Genomic DNA, 18,719 nt, shown 5'->3' on the forward strand with positions numbered 1-18,719 from the left:
TGTGAATGACCAAAGAACAAAAGTAGACAGAGAAAATGATAGATATAACCAAGCCTTTAGAAAAATGTCATGCAGAAATTTATTCTTGTGGCTTCTAAGGGAAGAGTTAGGTGGAAGCTACTGTGATTCAGTGAATGGGAGTCAACACTGGTAAAAATAAATAAGTAAATAAATAAATAAAGAAGTTTAAATGAATAAATATCTCTGTGAAGACAGGATTTTCAATTCTGGAGGGAAGTTGGACTACATGGCTGGTAAGATCATTCCTGATCCAGGAAGTCTGTGGCTATGTCAGTAACAATTAGGGAGAATTTGGTTAGATATAAAACATAACTTCCTGAAGATAAAACTTGCAATATAACAGAATATATAAATAAAGGATACAATGAAATTTATTCTCTCACAGTTCTGGAGGTCGAGTGTCTGATGTCAAGGTGTCAGTAAGGTCATGCACCCTCTGGAAGCTGTGGTGGGGGAGCGGGTAATTGCTGGGATCTCTTCCTTGTCTTTCTTGGTTTCTAATGGCTGCTGGCATGTCTTGTGTCCTTGACTTGTGGTCTCATCACTCTCAGCTCTGCCTCTGTTTTCATATCTCCTCCTCTCTATGTGCCTCAGTCTAATCTCCCTCTGCCTTTCTCTTATAAGGAAACATGTGATGGCAGGTAGAACCCACCCTGATAGTCTAGCATAAATTTCTCAATATCCTTGAGTAGTCACATCTTTTGCTATTGAAGGTAACATCTGAAGTTTTGGAGATTATGAGATGGACATATCTTTTCAGTTCAGTTGCTCTTTGCGACCCCATGGACTGAAGCACGCCAGACCTCCCTGTCCATCACCAACCCCACTCAAACTCACGTCCTTTGAGTCAGTGATGCCATCCAACCATTTCATCCTCTGTCGTCCCCTTCTCTTCCCACTTTCAATCTTTTCCAGCGTAAGGGTCTTTTCTAATGAGTCAGTTCTTCACATCAGGTGGCCAAAGTATTGGAGTTTCAGGTTTAGCATCAGTCCTTCCAATGAATATTCAGGACTGATTTCCTTTAGGATGGACTGGTTGAATGTCCTTGCAGTCCAAGGGACCCTCAAAAGTCTTCTCCAACACCACAGTTCAAAAGAATCAATTCTTCAGCTCTCAGCTCTCTTTATAGTCCAACTCTCACATCCATACGTGACTACTAGAAAAACCATAGCTTTGACTAGACGGACCTTTGACAGCAAAGTAATATCTCTGCTTTTTAATAAGCTGTCTAGGTTGGTCGTAAGTTTTCTTCCAAGGAGCAAGAGTCTTTTAATTTCATGGCTGCAGTCGCCATCTGCAGTGATTTTGGAGACCCAAAAGATAAAGTCTGTCACTGTTTCCACTGTTTCACCATCTATTTGTCATGAAGTGATGGGACCAAATCCCATGATCTTAGTTTTCTGAATGTGGAGCCATCTTTTTTACTCTCCTCGTTCACATTCATCAAGAAGTTCTTTAGTTCTTCACTTTCTGCCATAATGGTGGTGTCATCTGCATATCTGAGGTTACTGATATTTCTCTCGGCAATCTTGATTTCATCTTGTGCTTCATCCAGCCCAGTGTTTCTCATGATGTACTCTGCATACAAGTTAAATAAGCAGGATAACAATATACAGCCTTGACATACTCCTTTCTGATTTGGAACTAGTCTGTTGTTCCATGTCCAGTTCTAACTGTTGCTTCTTGACCTGCATATAGATATCTCACGAGGCAGGTCATGTGGTCTGGTACTCCCATCTCTTGAAGAATTTTCCACAGTTTGTTGGCATCCACACAGTTAAAGGGCTTTGGCATAGTCAATAAAGCAGAAGTAGATGGTTTTCTGGAACTCTCTTGCTTTTTTGATGATTCAATGTGTGTTGGCAATTTGATGTCTGGTTCTTCTGCCTTTTCTACATCCATCTTGAACATCTGGAATTTCATGGTTCATGTACTATTGAAGCCTGACTTGGAGAATTTTGAGCATTACTTTACTAGCATGTGAGATGAGTGCAATTGTGCAGTAGTTTGAGCATTCTTTGGCATTGTCTTTCTTTGGGATTGAAATGAAAACTGACCTTTTCCAGTCCTGTGGCCTCTGGCGAGTTTTCCAAATTTGTTGGCATATTGACAGCCATTATTTGTCAGTTAACAGAGATACTCAGTGAAGAGAATTACAAACGTTTTTTGCCCTTAAGTAGCTCACAAATCAGAGGCTGAAGCAGAGATAGTATACAAAGACCAATAAATATTTCAGCCATCTACTGCTGAGTAAAAAATGTAACGGCATGAAATCATATCCATTTTATTATGCTCATGGATTTTGTGAGTGACTTTGGACAGGGCAAAAAGGAGATGGTTTGGCTTTGCCCTACAATGTCTGGGAAAACTCAGGCTATGGGAACTAGAATTCTATGGCGACATCTTCACTTTGTTGATCTAAAACAATAAAACAGCCAGTTATTTTACCAACAAAATGGATTTATTCCGGAACAGAGAAGAATAGCATTTAAGCAGGATGGAATCTATGGGAAACCACAGACAAGTGCAAAGAACAAAGCAGAGGAATGCTATTTTATAGGGAAGGGCAGTTAGGTGGAGCTGCTATAAACAAGGAGTCCATTGGAAGAAACTGGGAGTTTCTGAAGTGTACCAGCTTTTCACTGGCTGAGTTGTGGCAGTCTCTTACTGGCTGGGCTCTTGTCTGGCAGTGAGAAATTCTTTCTTCCTCCTGCTGGGTAGTCAAGTGATAACTGTTTTCCTTTTGGAGACACCAAGATACCATGTCTTCCATTTGGGTCAGCAACTGACCTGGAGTGGTAGGTAGGGCTGAGAGCACTCCGTATGGCCTCCTAACTCCAGTTAAAATGAGGTTTCTGCTTATTAATTTTCATAACTTGTAAGTCTGGCAACTGGGTTGGGATAATTGGAAGACTAGACTCTTGCTGGGAACGTTAACCAGGGCACTGCTAGTAGCATCTCCATGTGGCTGGACTAGGCTTCCTCATGGAATGGTTTCAGGGTGGTCAGACTTCTTAATATGGTTGCTCAAAACTCTAAGAGTGATTTCTAACCAACAAGGTGAAAGCTGCAGGTCCTGTTAAGACCTAGCCTTTCGTGTCACAATGTCACTTTTGTCATACTCTATTGGTTAAAGCAGTCACAAGCTCACAGACGTCTCTCATCTTCAACCAAGACAGAGTAGTGTAAGTCTGGATAGGAGGAAGTGGGAGACTCTGAATGTGATGAATATTTCTCCTTGGCTGCCTCACATTCTCACCCTCTTCCCCTCTCTACCTTAAGTAACCTTAACAGTAACAAACAGGAATATGAATGCTTAAAAATAGCTGGAGAAAAAGAAAAGAGATTAAGATAGGCCCAAGATTTATCCTCCTTTTCACAGATCCTGACATGGCAAATTAAGGTACAATGCCCAAGGTTTTTGCAGTAAGAGATGGAAAACATCCTTTATTTCCTAACATAGTATCTTGGGGAATTTATTTGAATTTCATTTAATCAAATGTCAAAATAGGATAATATTTCTTCTCCCCACCCCACCCCCAAATAATACTAGTAAACTCAGCCAGTTAAAGATAGTTCAGAAAGTTTCTTTTGGACCAAAATTTCTATGTGATCTGTTGTTATGTTTTTACATTTTTCTGAGTTCCTAATTCCAATGATCACTCAGCATGGCTTGGATCTTTCAATTATTAAACAGTTGTATCTTGGGCATCTTTGCTAATGTGGGGAGTCAGCAGTGTCTAGGTGGCTTTCCTAATCCTATTCTTCTAATAGGTCATTTACTTTGATTTGTTTCTTGCTTCTATTCTATTTCTTCTCAAGTTTGTAATTAAGATTTGTATTACTATTTATATTTTAAAATCTCCATTCATGGCAATAAATATAGGAGAAGATTTGTAGAACTGAATGACCTTTATAATTGATGCTCAAATTCTGTGCCTAGTTTTTAAACTATATCTTGTATTCTCTCTTACAGAAAAGAAAAACATTTTTTATAAAAGTGTACAAACTCAATCAGGATTAAAAAAAAAAAAAAAAGGCACGATGAGAAGAAAATGGCCAAATAGCAGTGATATTAAGAGAACCCAGCAGTTAAGACAATTTTCCCAACTGCATTAAAAAAAAAAAAAAAAAAAAACACTTTAAAAGTGGCCTGGCAAAATTCACAGTTCATGTGGGATAGTAATTCTAGTGGAGTAAGTATATTTCGTTCTTCCTTAGAAGGATCTGACATAACTGCTTAAAGAAGAAACATAACTACCCCCATTTCCCACCAAGTCACTGCACAGGAGTTGCGGATGGTTGTCTTGACCTCCTATTTTCCATCTGATTTTAGGGAAGGATGAGAGTTGCCTCCACCCCTTGGTATGCATTAAAAAACATCTGGAATGAGGGGTACCGACTAATTCCCCTGTGCCAGGGGAAACAGTTTACAGCCCAGGCTTTGAGTGTGAGTCTAGGCTCCACAAGTTACCATTTTGTGTTATGGAGTAACTCATCTAACCCTTGGTGCCTCACTTTCCTCCTCAGGAATGAAAAACTAGCAATACCACTGACTTCACAGGATTGTTGTAAAGATCAAATAAGAGTGACACACAAAACTTGCTTATAGTCTCCACCAGATGATGAACTACTACCTCAAGAATAGAGAAGGGGCCGTTTTCATCCTTTCGTACTGTTTATCACTGTGATAAATGAAGAGTGGGTATGCAATCAATGCCTGACAAATCACTGAAATAATTCATCTCTGGTAGAAATTGGTAACAGCTCAAATTCCTTTCTCACTATTAAATACTAATGTTGTAAACAGAGTTCACCTAATTTAAAATAATCTAGTCTCCAGGATCTTTAAGTTCATCTGAATATGTTCTTGCCAATATAGCTAAGTTTCAAGACCTGGCTCCAAATGTGTGGGCCATTTCAGAACCTTCTCAAGTAAGGCTATAGATATTTTTCCTAAGGCCTGTCAAGTGCCTGGCACTATCCAAAATGCCTTGGGCAATTCAAAAGAATCACAGAGCACACAAGTTGGAGGAAATATAGAAATTTGAGGCTTGGGGGAGTTGACTGATTTCCATAACAGCATAAAAGAAACAGATCTACGGCTAAAGTCAAACTCTGACTCCCAGTCAGTCCACTGTGTCCTGTCAACTGTGGAAATTTCATATTTAAGCATATGAGAATTGAAGAGAAACACAAGCCCATAGTACCTGACTTGACAGGCTTATTCGGTGTACAATACCGTCTTGTTGCTCAGTTGCTCCATCGTGTCCAACTCTTTGTGATGCCATGAACTACAGCGTGCCAGGCTTCCCTGTCCTTCACTGTATCCCAGAATTTGCTGAAACTCATATCCATTGAGTCGATGATGCCATCCAACCATCTCATTCTCTGCTTTCCACTTCTCCTCTTGCCCTCAACCTTTCCCTGCCTCAGGGTCTTTTCCAGTGAGTTGGCTGCTCACATCAGGTGGCTAAAGTATTGGAGCTTCAGCTTCAGCATCGGTGCTTCCAGTGAAAATTCAGGGTTGATTTCCTTTAGGATAGACTGATTTGATCTCCTTGCAGTCCAAGGGACTCTCAAGAGTCTTCTCCAGCACCACAGTTATTAGTAGTCTGGCTTGTTGAAAGAGGAAAAGTAAACTCAACCTCACTGTTTGAGGTCTTTTCTGGGAACTTTTCTTCAGTCTTGATCCAGGTGAGTGGAAATTCAGGGGTTTTTTTGTCCAGAGGGCTCAACAGGCAGTCGAAAAGTACTCTGCCGAATGTGCTGTGAGGAATTCTACTGAGGTGCACTGCTATTGCTGGTTATGGGCAGGCTCTTTCAGGATCACAGCTTTGCCCTGCTTCTGAGCAAGTCGTCTTCTCTCCTCCTTTCTGAGTAATTCATCCAGGAGCCAGGGTCCAAAGCCTCAAATTCTGACAATGAATTGTCAGTTGGAGATTATATTTGTAATCTACATTTAAATTTGAAGGAGAAAAAAAAAATTATCTTTTGAAAAGTTAAAAGACATTGTCAAATGTCAAAAGTGAATACAAAAAAAGATGAGCTCAAACCAAATTGGTACCCAGGAAGTAGTTATCACACAGTATCAATTCCAAACACTGATCAGGTCACTTGATCACCTGGGAGGTGAATTTCCAGTCATTTGGAGGGGAGTACTTTTATGTTTTTAAAAGATTTTTCTGCATCCAATATGTTACATAATAAAAAAATTAACACATCTCCCCCCCCCAAAAAAAAGAAAGGAAAGGTACAAAAGAGCAAAGAAAGTATATGATCCATGTTCTCAAACTACGTCTTTTTCTAAGAAACAAATACATTTAACTGCATGAGAAAGAAAATGCAAGCAATAAAATTCTACTTTTAAAAGTTTTAAATTTGCCAATATATGAAATGTAAAACCCTGTGCAGAAGAAGCTGCACTGATATAATCACCAAAGAGGATGCTGCTGGGGGCTCTCTGAATCAAAACAGAATACACACTCAGATTCTACCGACATCAAAGACAAACAAAACCCTTACAAACACACTTTCATATAGGAAAGTTCTTCAGTGTCCCTCAGATTGATCTCACCTCCTCTGTGAAGATTCTACCCTTGCTCACGTGAGGGTATCCCACAGTCCTTTGAACTATCATAAATTACTGCATTGCATTCTTAAGCAGAACTTCCCAGGTGTTTCTTTTTCCTAACCCTTAAGTTACTTGAAATTTGGGACTTTTTTTCCCTTCGTCATTCATTTTGTCACTCCTCGGTACCTGGTATCAGGCTTCAGACACCCTGGATTTCCATAAAGTTGAATAGTAATTATATATTTTATATTTATAAGGTATAGATATTCCTGTATTCAGTTCCTGATTTCATTCATTATCATCTGAGTGATGAGGGGCTAACCCTAATCTCTCTGCTCCCTCAACTAAAACATTGGGACAAGAATCCTGGCCTTGGAGGTTCTTTTACAGGTACCCAGAGAAGTAAGTAGTGGCATGTAACAGAAATGATCTCAACAGATGGTCTGATTTTGTGAATTTTCATGATGCTTTCAAAATCCTTTAATATACATTACCTGCTAAAAAGAAATACCCATTGCCACTGGATCAATTCCCTTCTCCAGGTCTCAATATCTCCTCCTGTAAATGAAGGACATTAGGCTAGATTTAATCCATCCCTTAGTGAGCCTTCTTTCTGAGAAATTTGTTCTCAGGTGCCACTGAGGAATAGTCCAAAGTGGCATTACTCTTTTCTCTGACCAGCTTGTAGCTAGAAGACGAGCATAGTCCCCTAGCATAGGGATCCAAAGTTGCAGGTGAGATACAAAGGCCTCTCATGCTCACCCCACAGAATTCCCACACTCTTTTCCTGATGTGGCTCTGTTCTTCTCCTGCCTCTTCAAATCCACCTTCAGAAGAACGTTGCTTTGACGAGCCAACGGTCATTCTAAAGAACTTAAAAGCCCAGACAGTCATTGCTGCAACAGTCAGAGCACGAGGTTTCGCTTTGAGTGAAGGGTCAGGGTGTGCTGGGAGCAGGTTGGGGGCGCAAAGGTTCCTTCCATCCTTGCCTTTGTCCACGACGCTGGCTCTGGTTCAGCCTCAGTTTTGTTCCTATTTGTTCTCAGACCCATGTGACACTGGTAGGTCTCTCCTGGTGCTTCTGATTGGCTGTCCACCTCACTCAGTTCCTCGACCCTCTCACATCAATCCTTGGACCAATCATCCTTCCTTGTCTCGCTACCCACGCTCTACTTGGTAACACCCTACTGGTGGAGCCTGGTACTGACCTCCACTTCTTTCACCTGCGTTCAGATATCAACTTCTTATTAATAGATATATGTGAAGAGGAACTAAAAAGCCTATTGATGAAAGTGAAAGTGGAGAGTGACAAAGTTGGCCTAAAGCTCAACATTCAGAAAACGAAGATCATGGCATCCAGTCCCATCGCTTTATGGGAAATAGATGGGGAAACAGTGGAAACAGTGTCAGACTTTATTTGGGGGGGCTCCAAAATCACTGCAGATGGTGATTGAGGCCATGAAATTAAAAGATGATTACTCCCTGGAAGAAAAGTTATGACCAACCTAGATAGTATATTGAAAAGCAGAAACATTACTTTGCCGACTAAGGTCCGTCTAGTCAAGGCTATGGTATTTCCAGTGGTCATGTATGGATGTGAGAGTTGGACCGTGAAGACGGCTGAGTGCCAAAGAATTGATGCTTTTGAACTGCGGTGTTGGAGAAGACTCTTGAGAATCCCTTGGACTGCAAGGAGATCCAACCAGTCCATTCTGAAGATCAGCCCTGGGATTTCTTTGGAAGGAATGATGCTAAAGCTGAAACTCCAGTACTTTGGCCACCTCATGCGAAGAGTTGACTTATTGGAAAAGACTCTGATGCTGGGAGGGATTGGGGGCAGGAGGAGAAGGGGACGACAGAGGATGAGATGGCTGGATGGCATCACTGACTCGATGGACGTGAGTCTGAGTGCACTCTGGGAGTTGGTGATGGACAGGGAGGCCTGGCATGCTGCGGTTCATGGGGTTGCAAAGAGTCAGACACGACTGAGTGACTGAACTGAACTGAACTGAACTGAAAGGAGATCCAACCAGTCCATTCTAAAGGAGATTAATCCTGGGTGTTCTTTGGAAGAAATGATGCTAAAGCTGAAATTCCAGTACTTTGGCCACTTCATGTGAAGAGTTGACTCATTGGGAAAATCCTGATGCTAGGAGGGATTGGGGGCAGGAGGAGAAGGGGACGACAGAGGATGAGATGGCTGGATGGCATCACCCACTGGACGGACATGAGTTTGAGTGAACTCCAGGAGTTGGTGATAGATAGGGAGGCCTGGCGTGCTGCAATTCATGCGGTCGCAGAGTCGGACATGACTGAGCGACTGAACTGAACTGAACTGAACTGAACTGAACTAAACTTGTCCGTGCTCTTTATGTTTAATTCCTCTATTGGTTTAATTACTACAGATTTATAAGAAACCTTACTATCAAATCAATCAAGATCAACTTTTTCTTTCTTATCAAAATTATATGGTTCTTTTCTTGGCTCTTGACATTTCCCTAGGAAGGGGTTCAGAGAATGCTTTCCCCAAAATATACCGTTCTGGCATAAGGATTATTTTGAGCTGAAGGCAATGGAGAAGGAGTAGACAGAAAAATTCTCTCCTCTCCCATGCAAACAGGAAGGGCAGGAGGATTCTTACTTGCTAGAGACAAACCTAGACTCCTCAGTCCAGAGAAGGCTTGGAGTTTGATCCCACCACCATATAAAGGTTTTGTCACTCTAAAAATTTCCCCTTGTCATCCCTTGCAATAACCCTTGAGTCATGGCCTGTTACAAGATTAAAAAAGAGAGTTATCTTTTAAAGAGTCTGTGGTGACCCAAGGATGAAAGAGCAGATAAAACCAAAGAGGGTCTTGGAATGCAGGAACAGAAAAACCAGACCTTTATCATCCTTCCCTTCCCAATGTTGTAACTATTAACAGATTTCAGGTCCTCCTGAGCAGTATAACTTTTCTCCCCTCCTACCGTACGGGGAGAAGGTTCTTACCTTACTCCACCTCAACCCAGTATACGTGCCTCATCCAATCAGCAAGTGACCCATGAGATCTGTATCCTACTCCTTGTACCCTGGGTATAAAAGTGGACAAAGACCCCTCCCTGTTCAACATCAGTTCTCCATTGAACTTCCCCAGTTTTCTGACAGTGTCCCCCACTCTAATAAACTTTATTCTCCTCTTATTCTGCCTCATGTCTGGAAGTTCTTTTCCAAGCCACACACAGACTAGGACTGAGTTGTCTTGGTGCAGGGAGAATGTTGCTTTTTATGGCTGAGCAGGCTTGGTAACATGTAACGCAGGTAACACAATGTACAAGGGAGGGGAGAGAGGAGGCCAATGGGTGGAGAAAATATTTTATGATTAAATTTTTCTTCCCTTGCCATAAAATATGAATTTTATTGCACATTACTAAGTTGAGATTTTTTTTTTTTTTTTTTTGATAGCCTAACCCTTCAGACTGGAGAAGGCAATGGCACCCCCACTCCAGTACTCTTGCCTGGAAAATCCCATGGACGGAGGAGCCTGGTAGGCTGCAGTCCATGGGGTTGCTAAGAGGCGGACATGACTCAGCGACTTCACTTTCACTTTTCATTTCCACTTTTCACTTTCATGCATTGGAGAAGGAAATGACAGCCCACTCCAGTGTTCTTGCCTGGAGAATCCCAGGGACGGTGGAGCCTGATGGGCTGCCGTCTATGGGGTTGCACGGAGTCAGACACGACTCAAGTGACTTAGCAGCAGCAGCAGCAGCAGCAGCAGCAACCCTTCAGACATTTGCAGAGCTTATGGTCAGAGTGCTATCCCTACTTTTGTCCTTGTACTATTGTCCCTACAGGCTCAAAATAGTGTCACTCATGCTAAAGTCCATGATACTAAACCTAGACTGTAACTTCTGAATTAACTACTGCTTCAACCTTCCCCAGGTATCTTATTCAACCAGCTTGGAATTTTCTGGTCAGCACTAAAGAGATAATCTAGTCTCTTGGGTCCACTGTTACTCCCCCTTTCTAGAGAAAGTCTGCATGATAAAGACCCCCTGCTGTTCTCTTCCCCTCCCCCATCCCCCAATCGGGTATGTCCTGGTCCTGGTCCAAGATAACGCTTTCTTTTCTTTTGCTAATGACTGTGCCTCTCCTAAATTCTGAAGGAAATCAGTCCCGAATATTCTTTGGAAGGACTAATGCTGAAGCTGAAGCTTCAATACTTTGGCCAGCTGATGTGAAGAACTGACTCATAGGAAAAGACCCTGATGCTGGGAAAAACTGAAGGCAGAAGGAGAAGGGGACGACAGAGGATGAGATGGTTGGATGGCATCACCGACTCAATGGATCTGAGTTTGAGCAAACTCCAGGAGATGGTGATGGACAGAAAAGCCTGGTGTGCTGCAGTCCATGGGGTTGCAAAGAGAGGCAACTGAGCAACTGAACTGAACTGTGTTTGCTGGAAAACCTCCCATAACTAGCCTCCCTCCCACAACACCTTTCTTTCGTTTTCAGCTGGTGAAGGTATTTGAAGTGGTAGCTTTGAGTCATTTCAGAGTTACTCAGTTTTCCTGAGTATTTCCCATGTACACAGGAGGTATACATGTTGTCAAACTATTTGTTTTTCTCCTGTTAATCTGTTCTTTTTATTACAGGGCCAAGAATCCAGAAAAGTAGAGGAAGTATTACATATCTAAAGTAGGGTCCTGGAGCAACACCCAGTGGTGTGTGGCAGACAGAGGGCAGGACATGAAAGTATCTTTCATTCTCAGGGGATGAGGGAGATTGCCAGTTTACCCAGATTACCATAGGAGGAAATGAGGTCAGGTTGGTTTATCTGTTGCCAGGGAAAACAGCTGAGGAGCACCACCCTCACCACCCCTTTGATAAACAACAGAGTAGATGGAGCTACAGCAAGTACATAGGCACTTACAGATTAGGATCTATGATTAAGAGGGGAAGTCAGTTCTGTGAGTAGGGTGTAGGTGAAGCAGGCACTGGTGGAGCAGGGGCTGTAGGTACAGAGAGGAAAGGAACAGCCATCTTGGGCGGCCTAATCATACAACGTGTGGATATGGGTGTAAGGCAGGCATGTGTGGCCTTTGGCATGATTTCAAGGAATGTAAGTTGATCTACACCTGGTTATACATTAGCTCCCAGCCACCCCCACCCCTAATCTAAGCTGAACCCCCAGAGTGAGGCCTTTATAAAGGAGAGGCTGCAGCTTCTGAAGAAGGCAGGGACAGGAATGAACAAATGAGAAGTATGGAGAGGATGGCACTTAATGAAGACCACCTTCCAGGTTAAAAGACACTTGGAAACTATGAGAGGATATACTGACTGAAACTGATCACCCTGCAGGCACCATAGCAACCGTTTGCAGGAGTTATTTTACAACAGGAGGTCAGGACTGCCTTACACAGAATTAACAAGCCACCACCAACCAGAGGTATTCAGAAAGGTCAAAGGAGATGCCATGTGTCCTACCACCTTCCAGAATCTTTCTTGCTGGCATCCTTCTTGGCTGAGCAATGCGTGAGACACAAGGAAGTACCTGAGTCAGAATGATTGTGTTGAGGCCAGTGTGAGGAAAGCAGGAGAGACTCCATCTTGAAACCTGTCATCCATCTTAAAGACAGGATGTGAACTGGGCCTGAACCCTGCCCAAGAGTGAGGAAACTGTTGCTAGTGAAAACCAGGTCTCCTGGAGGCTTCCCTCCCTAAAGATGACAAATGGAGATTGTAGTCGAGGTCATGCTGCCCTTGTTAGATTAACCATGGAGACATCCCCCCTTGATGTATAATCATTGTTTCTCCCCTTTAACCTTAATTGTTTGTTCTCCTAGCACCAAAATCATATACAACAAAAAAGTTGCTAACATGTAACCAGTCACAAACGTAATGGGGGGCATAAAACTGGGCCTCTCAGAAACAGGATCCTTGTTGGGAACTGATTCCCCCGGACCTACTGGCATAATAAACTGTACTCCACTGTGTTGTGTGTCCTTCAAGGTGTGTTTCTGGATTCCACAACAATTGGACAGAGACAACCCAGAAACTAATCCCATCACCATAAACCAGAGATTGGCAGAGCAGCTCTCCTGGGTTCCCTTACCCTCCTGCTCTCCTCCACAAGACTCCTTCCCAATAGTCTCTTGCTTTGTCAGCACCTGTGCCTCCTCCGATAATTCATTTCAGAGCGTCATACAAGAGTTCCCTTTCAGGCCCTGGAAGGGGTTCTTCCAGGAACAGATGGACAAATCAGGTACAGTCATCCTAAGCCCCAAACTGAATTTCAATGTGTGTATGTGCACAGGCTTTTAAGGAGTTTATACAGATTTTTCGTCAGTTCTTACAGGAATGTGTACACCCACATGGTAAGAATCTCCCACCCTAGACTTTAAGGGGAGACAGTCAGAAACAGCAGACCAGCACCCATGGCTTTGAGCAATGGAGAGCTTCTTAACGTATGAGTTTAACTTATGAGTTTAGTCCGTTTGTTTGTGCTGAGTCCACAGAATTTTCCTAAAACAGGAAGGAACTGTCAGGGAAATGTATGCCTCAAAGGAAAATTATAGCACACCCTTTAGTGTCATCTGATTCTGATTCAATGAGAGGTATTTTACAATTCTGTAAATTTTTGATAACTGGCAGCAATAGAAAATAATTTCTGTCTTGTTCAGTTGCTAAGTGGTGTCTATGCAACCCCATGGAGTGCTGCACACCAGGCTCTTCTGTCTTCCACTATTTCCTGGAGTTAGCTCAGTTTCATGTGCATTGAGCCTGTCATGCTATCTAACTATCTCTTCTTCTGCCGCCCCCTTCTCCTTTTGCCTTTACTCTTTCCCAGCATCAGGGTCTTCTCCAATGAGTTGGCTCTTTGCATCAGGTGGCCAAAGTATTGAAGCAGCAGCTTTAGCATCGGTCCTTCCATTGAGTATTCAGGGTTGATTTCCTTTAGGATTGACTGTTTTTATCTACTTGCAGTCCAACGGACTCTCAAGAGTCTTCTCCAGCATCACAATTTGAAAGCATCAGTTCTTCCTGGCTCAGCCTTTTTATGGTCCAATTGCTGTCTATAGACATGCAAATTAATTCTGTCTCTTGAAGGGACATTTTTTCCCTCCCAAGTCCACCTTCCTCACCAATCCTCAGCAGTATAAAAGCCAGTTTGGACTTTATTTAGACTTTACTTTCAATATTCCTGATCTATAAATGGCATCCACTCTTTGAATTCTCCTTTTAACTGGTAGTAAAACCTCACCAGTTGTCTCATTAAAGAGGTAAAATCTTTTCAAAGGGGTTCACTTTTACACTTGTATGAATGAGACTCACGATTGTATATTTTGGGGGAAAATTAAACTTTAAGTAGGCTTCCCAGGTGGGTAGTAAAGAACCAGTCTGCCAATGCCAGAGACGCAAGAGATCCAAGTTCGATCCCTGAGTTGGGACGATCCCCCGGAGAAGGAAATGGCAACCCACTCCAGTATTCTTACTTGGAAAATCAGAGGAGCCTGGTGGGCTACAGTTCATGGGGTTGCAAAGAGACAGACATGACTGAGCTGCTCACACAAACACTCTTTAGTTAGACTTTTATTCCCTGTTTGACTGGAAGGAGTTTCTAGTGCCACTTTCATAACCATAGCAACCAGAGCCTAAGGTAAATGCACAGAATTCCTAAAACCGCCACTGCCTCTCCTTTGGGGTGACCAGAAGGGAACAGCACTAGGCTCCTTTCTTCCCCCCTTCCCTCTCATTCCTCTCCGTCTTTCTCCTTTTGCTCTGACACGCTTCCCTTCCTCTTCTCAGATTCTCTTCTTTCTGGATCTACCCTTCGTCCCCATTTTCTCCTTCCTTCCTGCCCTCGTCCCCCCCTTTCTCCTCTTTCCCTACCTTCCAGAACCCGCCCGGACATGGAGCTCCTCCATACACACACACAGTTTCTCCCACCGGGACGGGGGCCACCATCCGCTGGGACACGCCCAGGACTGGGTCACTCACACCCAGACCAACCTCCGGTGTCGCAGAGGGACGCTGTTAACTTGCAGTGGAAAGGAGGATTTCCTAAAAAGAAGGGAAAAGGGAACATTACAAGGTTCTATTCAGTAAAACCAAAAAACGAAACCTAATATATAGTTTCGATGTAGCGAGTTTAAAAAAAAAAAAAGTAAAAGCCATTTAGAAAGGGAGCAAGGCCTAATACCGTGAGCATTGGTGGTTCAGTGGTAGAATTCTCGCCTGCCACGCGGGAGGCCCGGGTTCGATTCCCGGCCAATGCAACAGCATTTCCGTTTTTTTTTTTAATTCTAATTTTGAAAATGCTCTGGTTTTGAGCTCGGAAATGTAACCGTTAAGACCCGCAATCACTTCTGCTAGGTGAAAGGGGCAGACTGGTTGGCGACCGGTTGTTCTCCTAACAGAAGCATCCAATTTTCTGCCTTCAGAATATATAAATCAATCCGTTTTGGATTCATTCTTTTGTTTGTAGCATGAGTAAAATTAATGAATGGGCTTTGAAAGAAAAGTTTCTCCAGTTTCTAAAAATAGCCTTTTACGTAAAGTGTAATAAAGGAATTATTTTGAATAGCTAATATCGCGGTAAGCAGAGTGGCGCAGCGGAAGCGTGCTGGGCCCATAACCCAGAGGTCGATGGATCGAAACCATCCTCTGCTAGCTCTTTTGTATTTTTCCTGAGGGGAGCTGTTTTGTATTTGTCCTGAGGGGACGCGCGAGGGGGGGCGCGCGCGAGGGGGGGCGCGCGCGCGGGGGGGGCGCGCGGGGGGGCGCGCGCGGGGGGGCGCGCGCGGGGGGGGCGCGCGAGGGGGGGGGGCGCGCGAGGGGGGGGGCGCGCGAGGGGGGGGGCGCGCGAGGGGGGGGGCGCGGTAGTTAGAGGAAATGAAGGACTGTAGTCTTAGCAACCCTGATGCCCGTCTTTCTATACCTAATGAAAACGTGGGTAATACAGGAATAAACTTTATTCCAAGAAAATTTTGAGACGAAAATAATTCACAAATCAGAAAGGTTTTAATGTCAGATGTGTTATCTCAGAGAGCAGAAAATTAGTGTTAACCCATCGTATTGTAAACAAGAACTTAAATTTAGAATTAAAACCATATATAGCGAATTTCAGTTTCAGAAATTTGGTTAAAGGGAGTTGAACTTTATTTAAAATAACAATTCTCAAAAATCTCTCCCTGCTGCTCTGTTTTCCTCCTTAACACATCACTATGTAGTATAAAGGTATATTTTACTTTATTCATTCACTATTTCGTCCCCCTGTGATTGCTGTAGTATGTAGACCATGGCCTGTCACATCTTAGGCACTGCTTGTTTGTAGAAAAGCTACAATTTCAAATACACCAAACAACACTATTCATTGTTACTTTTCACCTTTTAAAAAATTACAAGGGTACAAAAATGACCACAAAAAATCCATCTACTGTTTAACATTATGATATATATTCACTACAAATTTCTTTTATATTTATGGAAAACAACAACCCATAAAATTGAAGCACCCTTCAGCTGCACCCCCAACCCTAACATCCCTTTTCTTAGGGTAACTCTATCGTGAATTTGGGAGAAGGCAATGGCAACCCACTCCAGTACTCTTGCCTGGAAAACCCCTGGAAGGAGGAGCCTGGAAGGCTTCAGTCCATGGGGTCGCTGAGGGTCAGACAGGACTGAGCGATTTCACTTTCACTTTTCACTGTCATGCATTGGAGAAGGAAACGGCAACCCACTCCAGTACTCTTGCCTGGAGAATCCCAGGGACGGGGGAGCCTGGTGGGCTGCCGTCTATGGGGTAGCACAGAGTCGGACACGACTGAAGTGACTTAGCATCATGAATTTGATATGCATATCTCCCGTTCCCCTAACCTCCCTTTTTTTCTTTGGATCAGTAATTTTTATTTACCAAGAGCCTGAGAACAAGTCATATTATGAAGTTTTTTTTTTTAATCACACAATGCTTATTCAAATGGTTTGACAAAGTATCTACATGAAAGTCTTTTCTTTATAATACTATTAATTAAGCCTATTTCTATGCAACTATCTATAAACAAACATGAGAATACCTAATATCTATCTACATAAATGTCTGGAATGGAAGGCCAAAGGGTCATATTTGATTTTCACTTGGTTCTAAAGTGAATTCCTTGGTGGTCCACTGGCTAAGACAACACGCTCCCAACACAGAGCGCCAGGCTTCCATTCCTGATCAGGGGGCTAGATCCCACACGCTGCAACAATGATCGAAGATCCTGGGGGCTTCAGCTAAGACCCGGTACAGCCAAATAAATTAACTAACAATAAAATATAAAGGCAACTTCTTTGTCAACCTGGTAAGGGAGTCTTTAGAAATCCTGTCATTAAAGCCCTTTTATCAACTGTATTTTTTTCCACATTAAAGTCCTATAACTGTATAGAATCACTATATTCAGTTCAGGTGCCAGGTGAAATCTCATTTCATTTTCAATCTGCTTACACTGATGCCCATAGCAAATACAATATCCATCTGAGGTGGTTCTTAAAGTACTATCCTCAGTAGCAAGTTTTCTAATCTCACAGATCACCAGAGGCATATGTGATTAATCCAAAAGAAAACATTTGTCAAGAAAGATGAAACAATTCACTATTTTCTTCTGGGTTCTATCTAAGAATAAATTTTAGGATGTGAGGGCGATCTGGTTGCGACATCTGTCACCCCATTGATCGCCAGGGTTGATTCGGCTGATCTGGCTGGCTAGGCGGGTGTCCCCTTCCTCCCTCACCGCTCCATGTGCGTCCCTCCCGAAGCTGCGCGCTCGGTCGAAGAGGACGACCATCCCCGATAGAGGAGGACCGGTCTTTGGTCAAGGGTATACGAGTAGCTGCGCTCCCCTGCTAGAACCTCCAAACAAGCTCTCAAGAATAAATTTTAAGACTGTTCTTGGATATTGTAACCATAGATTGAGCATCTTCTCAAAGTGGAAAATTCATGCTCCCTCCCAGCAAAAATCAGGATTTTGTCAGGTGTTTAGTTTTACAGAAAATATTCAAATATTTATCGTTTGTGGACAGAGCTAGTGTGTCCATGACCGTCTTGTTTTATTTATTTTAGGGTGCAGAATGTTTGATTTTTGACTTTTTATTTGGACAGCTCTGACCAGACCACAGAACAATACCTCTCTCCTCTCTCATGCCCACAAGTGATTTCTGGGGAAGCTAACTTAAATTCGGTGATTAAACAGAGACAGAAATGATCACTTTACTTATTCCAATTTACTGTCAGTAAAAAGTTGAAGCATTTCAATTGGATCTGGAAAACCCAAGGCCTTTTATCTGTCCTTCTGTTCCCTGGCCACAAGATGGCAGAAGAGGGCAATACTTATATCACCCACTGACGGTAATTATCCCTCAGATCTCTTGACAGTAGAAGGAAAAAAAATCTCAGAAAAAGCAAATAATAGAGGCGATGAATAGGAAGTCGATGGGTTCAGGATGAAATTAGGGGACTGCTCTTGCCAGCTTCCAAGACCTAATGACAGGGGCGCAGGTACTGGAAAAAGAGGAGTGAATGACAAACCCTGTATATTTTGCAGGACTCATTGACATGTTGGCATAACTTTCAGGAGGCTTGTTGCCTGTGACAGGGACAAAACTGTTCATCTGATATAGGTCCATATCCCCAATTTTAAGGGAAGTAACAAAGGGAAAGACACTAAATGCTGCACTCTTAAGTGGGGTTATGGGTGTAGGGGCTTATTTTGCTGTTAATGCGGAGAAAAAAAAAGAATTACAAAAGCAATCATTTGTTGGTAAAAGGGGATGCCAGGGTAGCGGAAGATGTTAATGATTCCAACTGAAAAGAATTTAGGCACTAATGAAAGATGCAGAAGAATGGGGAATTGAAGGACTTTCTATCATGCCTTGAGAAATTCCATTCCCTAATAATCCTAACTAGCCCATGCGTTAAATAAACATGCTCTTCTCTTTAATACTGAGTTCGCTGACCTCTTTCGCGGGATTTTTAATTGTGTACTCAGGACACTACCAGAAAACTGCTCCCCCGGCCAAATGATTCCTGGATGTTTCCCTTCCGTTGCATCCTGATTAAACATTGGAAGAACGCGGCTTTCCAAAGCTGCTGGGTTTCTTGTTCA

General features: G+C 42.8%; 1 protein-coding gene and 2 non-coding genes across 3 annotated transcripts in view; all 3 read left to right on the forward strand.

The window, feature by feature from the left end:
- The window catches only part of LOC138069278 (zinc finger protein 184-like), a 1,142,341-nt gene that overhangs the window by 885,465 nt on the left and 238,157 nt on the right, over positions 1–18,719 (forward strand). The gene's annotated exons all lie outside the window — the stretch shown is intronic.
- Positions 14,785–14,855, forward strand: TRNAG-GCC (transfer RNA glycine (anticodon GCC)). The gene has a single exon. It is a non-coding gene; the product is annotated as a tRNA-Gly (tRNA).
- TRNAM-CAU (transfer RNA methionine (anticodon CAU)) lies at positions 15,178–15,249 on the forward strand. The gene has a single exon. It is a non-coding gene; the product is annotated as a tRNA-Met (tRNA).

The sequence above is a fragment of the Capricornis sumatraensis genome, chromosome 22, assembly GCF_032405125.1.
Source record: "Capricornis sumatraensis isolate serow.1 chromosome 22, serow.2, whole genome shotgun sequence".
Classification (NCBI taxonomy): Eukaryota; Metazoa; Chordata; class Mammalia; order Artiodactyla; family Bovidae; genus Capricornis; species Capricornis sumatraensis.